The sequence below is a fragment of the Zalophus californianus genome, chromosome 2 (genome assembly GCF_009762305.2).
Source record: "Zalophus californianus isolate mZalCal1 chromosome 2, mZalCal1.pri.v2, whole genome shotgun sequence".
Lineage (NCBI taxonomy): Eukaryota > Metazoa > Chordata > Mammalia > Carnivora > Otariidae > Zalophus > Zalophus californianus.
In genome coordinates, this window is record NC_045596.1 from 117,077,556 (window position 1) to 117,092,626 (window position 15,071).

The 15,071-nt window shown below is 44.8% G+C and overlaps 1 long non-coding RNA gene across 1 annotated transcript in view; it reads left to right on the plus strand.

Annotated features, from left to right (window-relative positions):
• LOC113925187 overlaps nt 1–15,071 on the plus strand; it is a 57,282-nt gene that overhangs the window by 27,150 nt on the left and 15,061 nt on the right. The window lies entirely within an intron of this gene.

The window sequence follows — 15,071 nt, forward strand, 5'->3', positions numbered from 1 at the left end:
AGACCACCGATGGGAAAATGACCTGAGGAGCTTACAAAGATGCAGATTCCTGGGTCTCTGCCACAGACCTGTTTAATCAGCATCTTTGGGCTCTGAGCCCAGGAACGTGTATTTTAACAAGTTCCCTGGGTGATTCTTAGACAATGAAAATTTCAGACTCGCTGCTCTGGGCACATTGTGCAAACCCCAGCAGGGGAGTTCCACCTGCCTAGGTGTGAATCAGTATCTGACTGTGGCACGCTCATCACGGGGAGATGGGGGGCTTCTTCACGGCCCCCACCGGCGTCGATATTCACCAGGATCAAATCCAAAATGGGTTTAATGAGCATGTTCTTTTTGAGAAATGCTGTTCAGAAATCCCAGACCAGCAATGGGCAATCTCTTAAGGCAGAAAGGCTGAAAATAAGCAACAATTTATTTTCTCAAAACTGGTAAGGGTGGAGCGGCTGTCTCTTCTAGCTGGATGTGCTGAATTAGAACCATGCAAAACAAATACAGTTCCCCTGGGGCCCTGCGCATGATTTATTTCCAGATTTAATGAATGGCCACATGCCTGGGTTAGTGGAAAATAACCCGCAGACCGGCTCATCCCCAAAGTGCAGTGGAAAAGCCTCCCTTCGCCTATGCCACTGAAGGATGCTGACCCATTTCCACATCCTAATCTCCCAGCAAGGCAGATGACATGGCGGTCTGACAAGGTACGCGGGATGCCTGCTTTGCCTCTGAGAACAGTTTCTCGACATCTATGAAATGTCTATTGATCTGAGCATGTAGCTCATGTCGACACTGATTGTCTGAAGGGAGGCTACTCAATATCACAAGGTCATGATGAGGGAAAAAAAAAAAACACCAACTAATAATTCACTAGCTTTGTACACAAAGGACTGGGCATTGTTTTCTTCCTTCTTAATAGTATCTTTCTGTGGCATTGAGTGACTCTCCCTGTCACTGGCCTTGCTGTGGGGACTTAGGTCTCACATTCGCTTGTATTTACCTGTTTCTCCCCTGGCTTAACTTTTCAGATTCCTGTCACAGCGACACCTGCTTTATATGCTCTGTCCCTGCTGCAGCCTCATCACACAAAAGGGTTGATTTAACTCTTCAAGAGAAAGCCGTTATTTCACAGGCCCTGGGACTTTTCGGAATCATATTTTCTACCTGTTAGGAGCACCATCTCTAGACTGAAACCGTATTTATCGATGCTTAATTGATTTAATAGGGCCCTGTCTTGCAGGTGTACTTACTGTTGGGCTTAATGAATTCATTCGTTTGTCAGGTTCTGGGAGCTATGCAGAGGGAATGAGGTCTGGCGACTCCATGAGCGCTGCTTTTAGTATTTGCTGCATTGCCCACACAGCACTTAGAAATGAATCACAGAAAGTGCCACACATCCCCTGGAAGGGCAGCCAGCAGGAGGAGAAGCAGGGCCCTTTATAAGAGCACACATTTAGCTCTATCCTTACGGCTACTCCTCCCCCAAATGACGAGGTAGGCAAAGTTTGTATCCAGAAGTACCACTCTCCTCTCTCTCTCTTTTTTTTTTTTGCACATGATTTTGCCCCTTGATTCATTCATTCTCTCCTGCCCTCCCACAGCCCTCCTTCCCCTCCATCCGCCGCTCACCCTCTTTCTCCCTCCTTCTCTTATCTAGGAAACAGTCCTTGCTTGCACTCTGCTGTCAGAAAAACATACGATAAACCGATTCACATTAAGGACGAAATGACGAGTCAGGTTAACATCTCTCAATAGCATGTGTATCTTAAGAGGAAATTTTTACATCAAAGGGGGAGAAATATGGTAATGGTGGAAATTCACACACAAGCACAGAGGGGAGAAAATGTCATTGTTTCTGAAATCACAATACTACTTATATGCTTTTGCCTCTTCTTTAAAGTCAGTAGAAACCCGTTTCTTGGATCACATGTAAGAGGTATTAGTTTCCTTCCACACATTCAGGTATGTCAGAAACATAATGCTTTGTTCGCCTTTTTTTTTTATTCTTTTTAAGACTCCATTCCTCTAGGGTTGTGGAAATTTAATTTCAGTTAATCTGGCTTCTCCCCTCCCACTTTTCCCTGGATTGCATCTAAATTTTGGAGGCTTACATAGTGCCATGTATTGGAGGGGACATCTGGTCCTCGGGATCACTCACCATCCATGCTGGCCTCCCCCGAGGTGTCCACCTTGCCATCTGGTCTTCAGTTATTGGTTCACCAGGTGGCCGCTGACTCATCCCTTGTTCCTGACCATGAGACTCCTTCATATCCAGCTTTCTCTCGGCTACATCCAGGACCTCTTGGGTACATAGGAGTCACTGTTTTGCTACACAATTCCGGGCCTCAGAAATCTCCAAGAGGCTATGCAAAAATTTTCCCCATTTTTTTTTTTTTTACCACTAACATAATCCTACCAGTGTCCCACACCATGTTGGGGCACGAGAACAGCATTATTTTATGGGAGCATGTTGCTTCCTGGGCTCTAGTTGGGAACCTGAAAGGCTGGTCCTTTCCTTCTCTAGGCAGAACAAACCAAGGTGCATTAAGAGGGCATCTGTCCTTCCTCCCCAGTCCCACACCAGGCTGAACTCTGGAGAGGGGGTAAAGGAATGTTCCTCAGGGACCCACCAGCCTCTAGTCCTTGGAGCTTTTTCCTACCTTCTTCTCCCCATAGCTAATCAGTTATTCCTCTTTTCTCTAATTTCCACTGTGGTATCCTTTTCTTGAGGCCAAAAATGCAAAAAAAATGCCTGAAGATAGGGCAAGTCCAAGGAATGCCAGAAAAGGTGGACATACTGATTTTATTTTAAAATATTCATCAAATTGTAAAATACTGCGCTAGCCCTTATGAGAGATATACAGTATTATAAAGCATAGCCCTTGTCGGCCAGAAACTTATACACATAAATGTGATGCTAAATACAGACTCAGAAGTCATGTGAATTTATGAGGAAAAAAGAAGTCAGTTCATAATTTTCCCCATACTTGTCCATTTTTTGTTTTTCTTTTCTCATTTTTCCCTTTCAAGGAATTAAAACTCCTCAGCTGCCAGTGGGAATTTATTAGAGTCAGAAGCTAAATGGAATACCGGTCAGACCCTACATCAACAAATATTACTATAGCTTAAATCTGTGATTAAACTAGAAATATCAAATTGTTACCATGGAATTTACTTACTCTGAGCAGTACTGGATACAAATGAATTCAAAGACTAAAGGATTTGAATACTGCTCTTAGAATTACAATGTCATTTGCTTTCTTTAAGATCTATTAGTTGGGAGACTTTATTTCTAATATAAAAAAATTAGAGCGGCAACCACACAATTTTAGGACTGGTGTGGAAGGAGATGGTCGTATTAGTCGGGATAAGTGCGGCCAGCTGCTGTAACAACCACCTTTAGGTCTCCAGGCCTTAACACAGTGAAGGTGATTTTTCACTCCACGATCCATTGCTCCCCACAGTCATCTGGGGACTGGCCTCTGCCTTTAATGCTTGGCTCCCCAGCTCACTCTGGGTGACACTGAGCCCACTAATGGGGATGAGCGAGCATGCAGGATGGTGCAGGAGGTCTTTATGGGCCTGCCTTGGAGGCACTACACGTCACTTCCTCTCATTTTTCACCAGCTGGAACTCATCACATGAATTAGGCTCCATCTAATTGAAGAGGGGTGGGAAATGTCATCTAGCTGTGGGGCCAGGAGAAAAAGGCAACAGGTTTGGTGAGCACATCACAGTTTCTCTGCCATATTTGTGAGCAAAACTCTCTGACCACAGAATGCTCCCAGTGACCAGACCTGGCTCATATATAAAGAGAGCTGGGGTGTCAGGGAGGCATGCTAGTTCTACCTGACCTCCCTCCCTCCCTTCCCTCCTCCCGCTCTGGCTTCCCCATCTCAGCCCACCCTCCTTGAGAGAGTGGGTAGGCACGCTAAAGCCTGCATCTGCACATTTGCAGAAAGCGGAGGCAACAGCAGTCAGAAGCGGGCTTCTCTTCCAGGTGCTCGGCAGCGCCCAGCCCCAGCTCGGAAAGCACAGCACGTGAAAGCACAGCCCCAGCTCGGAAAGCACAGCACATGAATAATCAGCACTAATCAATGTCAGCCTCATCATTGGACGCTGGCAGAGGCTCAGGGTGGCATTGAAGAGAAAGCCTGGTAGCTATGCTGGGCTTGTGGGGTAGGGAAGGAACTAAGACCTACTGAGCCTGTGGGTGGAGGACTGTCCATGCCAGGAGGGTGCTGATGGAAGATATTTTGGTCTCTCTTGTGCTGTTCCAGCCAAGCCTGGGCCTGATAAAGCATTCACTTTGTTGACTGAAAGGGAATCATTCTGAGGCAGAAAATGCCAACAGTGCTAGTGGGGATTCTGCTTTTGCTCTTTCATGCCTAAGTGGCTTTAAGGAAATGGATTAACTTGGTGTTTTCAAATGAGATATTCTTCACTTCCTGTCCTCAAATACATCATGTATATAGGCAAGGCAGCCTTCTTCTGGAACAAACCACCACCTCAGGACAGAGGGCTGGCACCTCCTTAATGGCAGTGACATTTTTATCAATGGATCAAGCTTGAGGAGCTGGTTGGTTTAGGCAGCCATCTTCTTACATTACACACACCGCAAAAAGCTGGGGCCTGAGGAAAGGACATTTGAGCAATGAGCCAAGCTTACAAAAAAACAGTAAGGGTATTTAGTTTATGGTCCAGGGAGAAGGGCAGTCATCACCCAATAGTGGAATTGAGGATGGAGAATAATGGAGAACTAATCAGGGCATTCCAGATGGGACCATAGGTGAAGTCCTAGGTGAGGAGGATTATTGCATCTGATGAAGAATTTACAGTACACAGAACTCTGTTGTTTTTACTTCTAGTAAGTTCTAAAATAGTCAGGTTTTAAAATTTCCTTCCTAGGGCCTTTCAGCTAAAAAATAATCCAACTTCGGGGTGCCTGGGTAGCTCAGTCGGTTGAACTTCCAACTCCTGGTTTTGGCTCCGGTCGTGATCTCAGGGTCATGGGATCGGGCCACATGGGGCTCCGCACTGGGCACAGAATCTGCTTGGGATTCTCTCCCTCTGCTCTCCCTCCCAAATAAATAAATAAATCTTTAGAAAAAATAATCCATCTTCAATTCATCTCCACAGAGTTAGCAGGGGTGGAGTATATGAAATTTGGAAGTATCTTCCCTCTGACATTTCTATACTGATAGCCTTCAAAAATATTCAATCCAACGAACTCTTTGCTGCTACATGCAATCTCATAACCCTTTTATTTACCAGAGCAGGTCAAGCTCATAATCATAGCTTTCCTCAGAGATGGTAGTTGTGTTGGATGTTGACTCGAGAGAGATTCATGCTGAGTGCCTCCCAGAACTCTGTCACCCACACCATTTCCTGTTGGAGTGAGGTCAGAGTCCTAAGAATTTTCTTCTAGTAAGATCTTTGCCCTATCCTGTCTAGTTCTGAACATCAAATGAGAGCCTGAGCCTCAACTGTGTAGTTACAAACAGTTACAGTGAAATTCTGGTAATGGAAGTACATGTTTTTTTGTACACTGTCAACCTGCCATGGAATCGCATAATCACTTTTTTTCCCAAAGAATTATGTTTCCCAAAAAAATCCTAATTGCAAAAAGATGTACACAAAATAAGCTTTTGATTTCTCAGGCTAAATGTTATAATTGCCAGTTTGGATCAGCTGGGTTTTTTTCAGATTATAAAACTCTGAGATGAGGTCATTGCCCATCCTGACCACAAGGTCAAGGAAGTCTTTGTCATTTCATTTTCTTTTTCATTTTTTCATGCCCTCATCAATGATTTATTGTTGAACACTACTATGGATCAGGAGATAAATTATACAGGAAAGGAGAATCTTGTTCCCGAAAGGTATTGAGGAAATACAGTGCTCTGAGATTGTCTTTAAATAATTGGAGGAATTGAAAGATTAATCAGGAACTATAAATTTGGTTTTTGGCATGGGCACTGAACCAATGTAAGACCGTGTAGAGTTGGTTGACCATCCGCATGTTTTCATTTTCCCATTCATATGTAAAAGCCTTAGGTAAAATGCACTAAAAATAAGCCAGATGCTATTTTTAGTCCTGAAGTCATCCTGAACAGTATCTCCAGAATGGATATCATCCTCAATGAAAATCAGGTGATTTGCTAAGATTAGAAGGGGAAATAAATCAGCTAAGTAATGCTGATGTCATTCACAAGAAACCAAAGTGAACATCAAGAGACATTATGAAGGTAGGTGTTCCTATCCACATATAGTGTTGGGAGCCAGTAATGAAGGTAGATTGTAGATGCAGTTACCCAGTTGAATATTTAAATATGTCCTTATTTGACTGTGCAATCACACAGCCAAATATATTCAAGGGTGGTTTCCTTTATAAGAAAAAAAGACTAAATGAAATGCTCAGAGATGACATTAGCTCAATTTTATGTTTGAAAACTTAATTGCACCCAAGTGAGAAAATACAAAATTAAAGTTATCACTGCAACAATTGAGCCTTACAGCGCCTAGTAACAAGGAGAGATTTTGCCACACATGTTGGGACTCAATATGATGTGTGTACTGAAACCTCGACTGGGAAACTGCCTGCAAACCCGTGACTGCCCCTTTCCCAGAGCTTGAAGGAAAGCCTTCTTTTGAGATTATGCAGAGGTTTTATCTTGGAGAGTTACACCTAGGATTTGCATTGTAGATTGCACCAACTGAAGCAGATGACAGAAGATGACCACATACTGAATATCCTATGGGATAGGAACTCGTATGAATTTTGTGTAAAAATAATTTTGTCTTTCCGTGTCCTCTATACTATGTCTACCGAGACAATGCCATCAATTCAAAAAGATGAGACAAAGCCTATGTGATATGTGGAAGTGTGGTCAGGCCCTATGGTCCTGCCACTAACCTTCCTTCCTTATTGGAGCACATGAGTGACTAGAGAAACCACTGACTGTGGTGACCTTCAATCCTTTTGAGTGCTTCTGGTTTAAATCCTGATCTGTTTCTTTCCTTTGGAGACTTTTGGAGCCTTAGAAATGTCTGGTGTGGCTTCTTCACATCCACACCAGCCCAGGAGAGTCCAGGTTCCTCTCTCCTTTCTACAGAATTGTCTCCTGAGTTCCTTGGGTCAACTGGAGCTGTGGGAATAATACCAGGAACTCTTACTGTCTTTCTGAAATACCTTCTAGTATCCAGGAAAGGGGAAATGAGCTCTGTCTTGTGAAATAGAGTCTGGAGACCTTTCGCCTAGAATTCCCCTGATGTGACTTAATCCCTTCCCCCCTGTTGTACGCTTTTGGGGTACAGCCAATAAAGAAAGCAAACATTGCCTGTGTCACCACCACTGAGTGCTTGTCGGTCTGTTCTTCAACCCTTTATTCAACAAACTCTAAGTCTACCATAGTGCTAGTCTCTCTAGGACATTCAAAGATGATTAAGGTATTGTCCATGTCCTAAAGGGGCTCTCACTAATTTGAGAGATGATGTATGTACAAATACATATCCATAAAAATCAGCTAGAAGGCAATGAGTGCTGTGGGAGAAACTCAAGTACCATGAGGGTTCAGCTTTGAGAGGAGGCCTCAAGGAAGGAGTGACAGTTGAGTTGGGCCTTGAAAGGGAAGTATGGCGCCCTGGCATGGGGAGCCACAAGACGCTGGTGCCATTGATAGGATGTCAGTAGATAAAGAGGAAAGATAGGGATTTTGGGGGGTGGTTGTGGTGGGTGGGTGCTACGGGCTGAGGCAGCAGATAGGAGGTAGGGGAGAGATAATGCCCCCGGTTCTGGACATGTTGAGTTTGAAATTGCAGTTGAAGATTCCAGTGGAGTTTTCCAGCAGGCAAAAAGAGCAGCCCTGAGAAAGTTTAAACTTGGGATCCTGTCTGCACAAAGAGGCCTGCTGCGATATTGGATGTTGCTTAGGAACTGGAGCTAAGCCCTACAATGAAGCAATTAACACTAAGCAACAGATACTAATGTCTTCATTACTTACAGGCAGGCCATATACCAAAACACAGGGAGAAATTTGGCGTTTTAGAAACTTGGTGAGACTCCCTCCTAGATTAGAGCAGTAAGGCTGGTCTCTGGTAAGTGGATACTGTTGGGGCATTTTGGTACAGTGATCCCCACGATTAAAAGCTGATCTGTCCCTTTAAATTAAAAAAAAAAAAAAAGAATGCTTCACTTTTCTCCTTATCCAGAACTGTTTTGAGGTTGACATCATGAACACCCCTTCTTGCTTCCTGCTATCTGGTGGACCCCACCTTCTCCAAATGATGTAGATGCGTGTTCTAGCCCTTCTGTGATTTGTCTGCTGCTGTACTATTATAAGCATTATCGATCACACAATCCATTAGGGCACCATTCACCATAAATAATTTATCCCTTCAGGCACGAGCTCGTCTCTGCCACAGATGCCATCAGCAAGAATCCCCTTCAGGAGGTCTGGGCTGGGGGGAAAACAACTGCATTCCAAATGTAGTTTAAACACGCAAGGCCCAGGGAGAAATAAAAATAATGACTGAGCAAACCTCATACCTGGGGACTGGATTCTACTGGGGATGGTCTGTCGGAGAGAGAACAGATCTGAAGTTTTTCAGACCAGCGCCGCTCCCACAAAAAGCATGCTGTCCTGACAAACAGATATAAGCCTATCCTCCTAGCTGAGGGAATTTGTTTACGCAGCATATCAATATTTGTTGAACACACCAGAGCAATGCTAAATGTTATAATTGCTGGCGACTGGCAAGGCTGAGGGAGGGGTAGGAACAGGCAGCGGAAGAAACAGTAGACATGGTCTGGTAACAGCAGAGACCTTAAAATGCTAGTTGTCAAATAGGAAAAAGTGTAATTAAAACAGTAAGATTTCTAACAAAAACAAACAAAAGGGTGCAAGAGCATTAGAGCTCAGAGTGCATCTATAACTTGTGGAGGGACACGGAACAGTAAGAGTGCTCAGACCTCAGGCTTTAAGCAGGGTTGCAAAGGAGGAAGAGCCATATAGACAGAGAGGTGGGGGAAGAGAGATGTTCTTCTGGGGGAGGAGGACAGATGGGCAAGAGTATGTAGCTGGGAGCTCATGAATCCTGGGTGCCAGCAAACAGATCTCAGCTGGGGCAGAAATTCCACGGTGTAAAAGCTGAGAGTAACAAAGCAGGATGGTGGAAGGGGGTTGCTAGGTTGTGGCTTCCCCCCATATCACAGTCAGAGGGGCCTTTGGTAGGGTACACAAGACCTGGGGAAATTTCTTCACCCCTATCCCCCTTTGAGCCCTTCTTTTTTGAGCTCCCTAGGACTTCCCCGCTATTGTAGGTCTTGTAGGGGGAAAAAATCACTAAGCTTACTTATAAGATGTTGTTGATATGCTAACCCTTGGAGCAAGTCAGAGTCGAGACCAGAAAACAGCCCAAGTCGGGTAGGCCACTAAAGGGAATTAATAGGGGAACTAGCCACAAATAGGTTGGAAGAAGTGAAGAGCCAACAGGAGCTGGTAAGGCAGCGATTAGCAACAGCTAGAGCTGGAGGTACCAAGGGAGAAGAGCCTGGACTTCCTGGAGGACATGGAGCCATGGCCAAGCTGCCTGGTAGGAGCTGGGACCACAGAGGAAACATGGACACTATGAGAGACATCACCTGAAGCAGAGAAAGGGGTGGAAATACCACCACTTCTCCCCCACCCTTCCCCAGCCCTCTGACTTCCTGCGAAGGCCTCCCTTTGACCTAACCTAACTGGAAGCCAGTTGCTAAGGAAACGTAGGCAAGCCAGTTTGTACATTTGTAGATATCACTAGTGGAAGGGTAGGGAATGATAGGTATTCCCTTGATGATCAGTATAGTATTTGCAGATGACTCTCAAAGGAAAGCAATGCCTCTCACTTGCAAATGGATTTAAACTGGTGGAATTAAGCATCAAGTGAGGCAATATTTAGCGGCATGATCTTCTTAGAGACTCTTCAATTTATACTACGCAGTCCACTGCCTGTCCTATAGCAGAAGAGCTGAAATCAGAATCGCAGCTTAACTGGGGAGTTGCTGAGGTCTCTCTCTAGAGGAGAGATTGCCTTCCACCATGATTGCCCTAAGGTTAGCTCTGGAGAAGAATCAGCCAACACCTGTCTGGCCCAATGAGAGGGCTGCAGGCTCAGTGAAAGCTGAGCAGGAACTGATCAGTCTATGGTCTCTGTTCCTCTGACTCAATTCCAGAGGCAAAGTCTGATGGCCTAGAACTCTCCAGTCTCCGGTTCCTTACAAAGGTCGTCTGATGTCATTTCTGGGCTTCTATTGTTCCTGGGAGACCTCTCACACTTCCGAGGAGCATTCTTGACTTGTCTGAGTCTCTTAGGCCTGATCTGAGTAACAGATGAAAGCACATACACAAGTTTTACCAACGGGGCTCACACCAAAGCATTCCAAGACCCAACGGATGCTCTTAGATAGTGAGCCTCACACAGAAATCCTGTCCCCAAGGAGATACTGAGTAACCTTTAGGGTTGTATGCCTTTACATTAAATAGTTCAAAATTTCAAACAGTGGTCACGACTAGGGATGATAAGAAGACAGAGAGACTCTGTTTTGTTTTATCCCAAGAAGTTAATGTTGATGTACAACACATTCATTTAATATAGTTCACTTAATACAGATTGATCGACCACAGGGCAGATGGCCTTATAGAGACACGATCCCTGCCCTTATGCCAATTTAGTCAGGGCCAGGAAGAGCGAGTCAGATGCTTGCTGGTAGCAGGCTAGGACTGTGGAGACAGAACACTGATTTTCAAGAGTGGGATATGATCACTGCATTGTTCCTCTGTTTGGTACTATTGCTGCAATTCGTTGATTCTTAAACAGAGCTTGACAAAATAGGCTTGTTGTTAAGCCAGGCTGCTAATTGTGCTGGTAATTAAAAATTGGCTGTCCTAAGTTTGGCCCACGTTCCCTACCTCAAAACCTTCCAACTCGGCATTTGCCTTTCACAATGAGCAAAACACCTGCTCTGTTTCCCCCACTCATTTTCAAAAACTTTCAAATGCCACTTCGCTGCTGCTTTCACGGAGCCTGGAAGGACGTCTGGTATTTCATTCAGAAAGATGGCATGTGCACTGCTGTCAGCAGGGCTATATATAGCCAGGGACGACTGAGGGCGACTGCTGAGAATGCTCCAAGGAGCTGAGGGCACGACTGTGCTCGCGGCCTCATCCCATCCTCCTGCCAGGCTGCTTTGATGAAGCCACATTCCGTTCAGAGTTGCTGGCTCGGGGAGCCGGAGTGTCGGTTGAGGCTGAGGGCCACGTGGCGGTCCTCAGCTTGCGGGCTTGTCTGAGCATGCACGCTCATGCATGTACAGCCACACAGAGTTGATGCGTCATCTTCCTATATTTATCCAGTTGCTGTTTTACTGGCTCTGAAAAGCATCTGTAAAAAAAAAAAACAACAACCCAAAGCTGCCTCCTCCTGCTAGGCAAGCTGTCTGAGCTCCAGAGACATGCTCTACTCTCACAGTCTGCATGTGTGCAAGGAGGGGTTGTGACTCCCAGAGTGCCTGGGTCACTGAGGAGACACCCTCTACCTCCTTCCAGCTGGCTGAGAGCTTACAATATAGGAGCATGCAGCTTCTGTGCTCTAGCCGTGCTCCAGCCTGTCCTTGCTCATTCCCGGGTAGGCCTGATTCGGAGATGTATGATGTGAGCAGAATGAACATCTGGGTGGGGAAGGGAAGCTGGTCAGGCCTCTGGGGCAGGAAAGATTGGGACCAGTAGCTGCAGTGAGGAATGAGGACCTGGGAAGTTAGCATGCAATGTTAGAGCTGAAAGGGATCACTGATATCATCTACCTAAGACTGTTGTCTCATGGATAAGGAAACTGAAGCAAAGCAAGTAGATTCGTCCAGCACTAGTGCTGACCCTGAAGCCCGACACTTCTGAATCCCAGTACCCTGACTTTCTATGACCCTGGACCCAGCAGTTGGAGTCTCACCTCACCTGCAGGCCATTCACCAGCAAACATCCTTCAAAATAGAAGGCCCAAAGATGATGTGCTGAAGACCATTCACAAGTTTTGGCCAGGGAAGCCCATTAATAGATAACAAGAAGTGTGTTGATGTAGAATGACTAGAAAGGTCGTTGTCTGTCAGATCTGTCTTGTGCCAAGGGCTACCTGCTAACATATCCCTGTCACCACTCTGTGCTTGAGCCATTGTCCCATCCTGCTGTGCAGTCTGGCCACCTCCTGGGCACATCCTTTCAACAATTACCACTTTATACTTTGTGGACAATCTCAGTGTCAGTACCCACAGGATGATTCAGTCTAGAAATATCCAAATGGAAAGATCTAGAGGCGCCTGGGTGGCACAGTCAGTTAAGCTTCTGACTCTTGGTTTCAGCTTAGGTCATGATCTCAGGGTCATGGGATTGAGCCCCACATCGGGCTCTGTGCTCAGCATGGAGTCTGCTTGAGATTCTTTCCTTCTCCCTCTCCCTCCCCCCTCTGCCCCTCCCCCTGCTCACATGTGTGCTCTTTCTCTCTCTCTCAAATAAATAAATAAAGTCTTAAAAAAAAAAAGAAAAATCCAAATAAATCTGGGCTTCTTTGCCAATCCTTAAAGCCTATTCCCTCATAATAACTTATCCAGGAGGAACAATTCATCCCATTTCAAAATTTTGAAGAGTGACAAACAAAGATCTTTATTCAAAGCTTTCCTTAATGTAGGTAGAGTTACTTAGAAGTGCCTATTGAAAAGTTGCTGGAAATCACCTTCTCCATTCTGTTCTCCCCCAAATCTCACAGCTCATAGAAGCTACTCAAATTTCTCTCTTCCTCTCTTGCAAAATCTCCAGCCCAGGCTGCCTCTCCCTTCCATCACTCCCTCCTTCCCTCTTTTGCGATTCTTCTGGGTCCTGGATGTTTTCTTTGCTCCCTTAGGTGGTTCTATGCCTTTCCCTATGTAGATCAAGTTACTTCTTCTCACTTTCTCCCAATTCTACTTTCTACCTACTTTCCTGACCAGCACACCAAAGGCATGTGAACTGAGCTACTGAGACAACAATTGTCCTTAAAATGTGGGGAGAGGAATGGTTGTAAATTCTTATACATTCATCCTTGCCACATGAAATATCAAGTCAAACTGATGTGCAACCAGTTGTACTTGGTTGGGTTCCTCCATTATTGAATTCTTAAAGTGCTAGAAGTAATACAGTATTAATCAAATGTTCCCTCAATCTGATGCATCCTTATTTTAAATAGGCTGTTGCTGCTTCTCAGACACAGAAAATAGCCAGCTTCTCCCCTGGACAGAAGTGATTTTAGGATGCCATGGTGGGTGCATTCCCAGCTACCTAACTGCTGCCGGCTGGATTCATATGTCCTATTTCATGAGGTTATGGTCAAACCTTAAATCAATCCCAAAGAACCATAAATCCTTCAGGAACCTTCACTCTATGTGCAATAGATCTGTGTCCCTGTTTTACCCGAGTAGAAACTCACTGCCAAAAGCAGCAACCAGCATGCTCAGATCACTCAGCATAATTTCTGCCATTTGAGGGAATCTTTCTTCTCCCTTGCGGGGGTAAGGCCTGGGACCAAATGATGGGAACTTTCACCCTTTTGAAAGAGTTGGAAAGGTGCCACAGCCCCTCCTTCACCCTGCTTACTCTCTCCTGAGGGCCAAGTAGTCCCTTATCTGCTTGGTGGAGTCAGAAGCACTGAGCAAGAAACTCGGCCCTTTCTCCTTCTTCCCTGGATCTCCTTGTCAGAGGATGGGTGTGTTTTGCTTACTTCCTGCCTCATGAGTGGCAATCAGGAAGGGGTCAGAGCTTCCCTGCCGCTGGGGCCAGCTCTGAAGACCCTGGTCTCACCTTGTTCCAAGGGAGGGACACAGTAGATGCAGCTGTTTTGCTCTGCATGTACTTTCTACAGAGCTAGCCCTCCCTTGGGGGAGATGTACCAAGTTTCAGACTTGGGAAAAAGCACTGGGGAGTCTGACTGTGACCACAATGAAGCTTGTCAATCCAGCTTTAACATTAATAAAACATACTCTTAAAATCTCCATTTGTCTGATTTCTGCAATTGTTTCTCAGTAGCACTTGTGAAACCATAATATCTGCATTCCATTCAATTAAACTAAGATTCAACTACCTATTTTGTACATACCCCTAGGGAGTCAACCTATATCATTCAATTAACATTTCCCAATCATTCACCATGAGTGAGTCTAAAGCCGACTGAAATGGTAGGGCCATCCCAGGTAAGTTCCTAGGATGCTATCATGGGTGAGGATGAAGACAAGCTCTTTCCATGATCCAACTTACAGTGGATTTTTATCTCAATGTGAGACAGCCTGTGAAACTCTGCCCTCTTCCTGGTGAACCTGGACATGTGTGGGTAGCAGCACAGTGGTGTGGTTAAGTGCGTGGCTCAGGGTCACCCCTTGAGTTCATCCTTTCTCCACCTCAACCATTAGACTGTGGGCTGGGAACTTAAACTCTTTTTTTCCCTAAAAAAGATTCCTAATCTGGGAAATTGGGACAATATCTCTTATCATTGTGGGAATGAGAGAATTGTGTAATGATCTTAGAACAACGCCTAGCAAGTAATAAGCCCTCGGTAAATGTTAGTGATTAGTAGTAGTAATAAAATATTTTTCTGTCACCAAAAATCCCATCAGGATGGATCTTTAGAATGTGTCAATGAAAAAAAAATGTGCTTTGTTTTCAAAATAATTGTGTTATAAATATTTTAGAATGAACACTTTAAGTGAGAAACAGCTATAGTGCTTTCTAGCAAATATGAATTGGAATTTACTCATTAAAAAAACAGAAATACCATTTTTATCACTCTCCCCGCCCACACCATCTCAAGGAACATTTCTTAGCTGCTTTTACCCAAAGACACATGTCAGACCTAAGATGTAGTGACAACTACCTCCTGAAAGTCTTGACATGGGCCCCTAAGTGGGGGCATTTCTAATTTTGAAACGAGCTATGTGGTTCAAAGCTCCATGCTTTCCAACTAGTAGATGATTGATAAGACTTTCTCGTTCACTGATCAAGCTTGGTAAAAAGGAAAAACAGGGACTA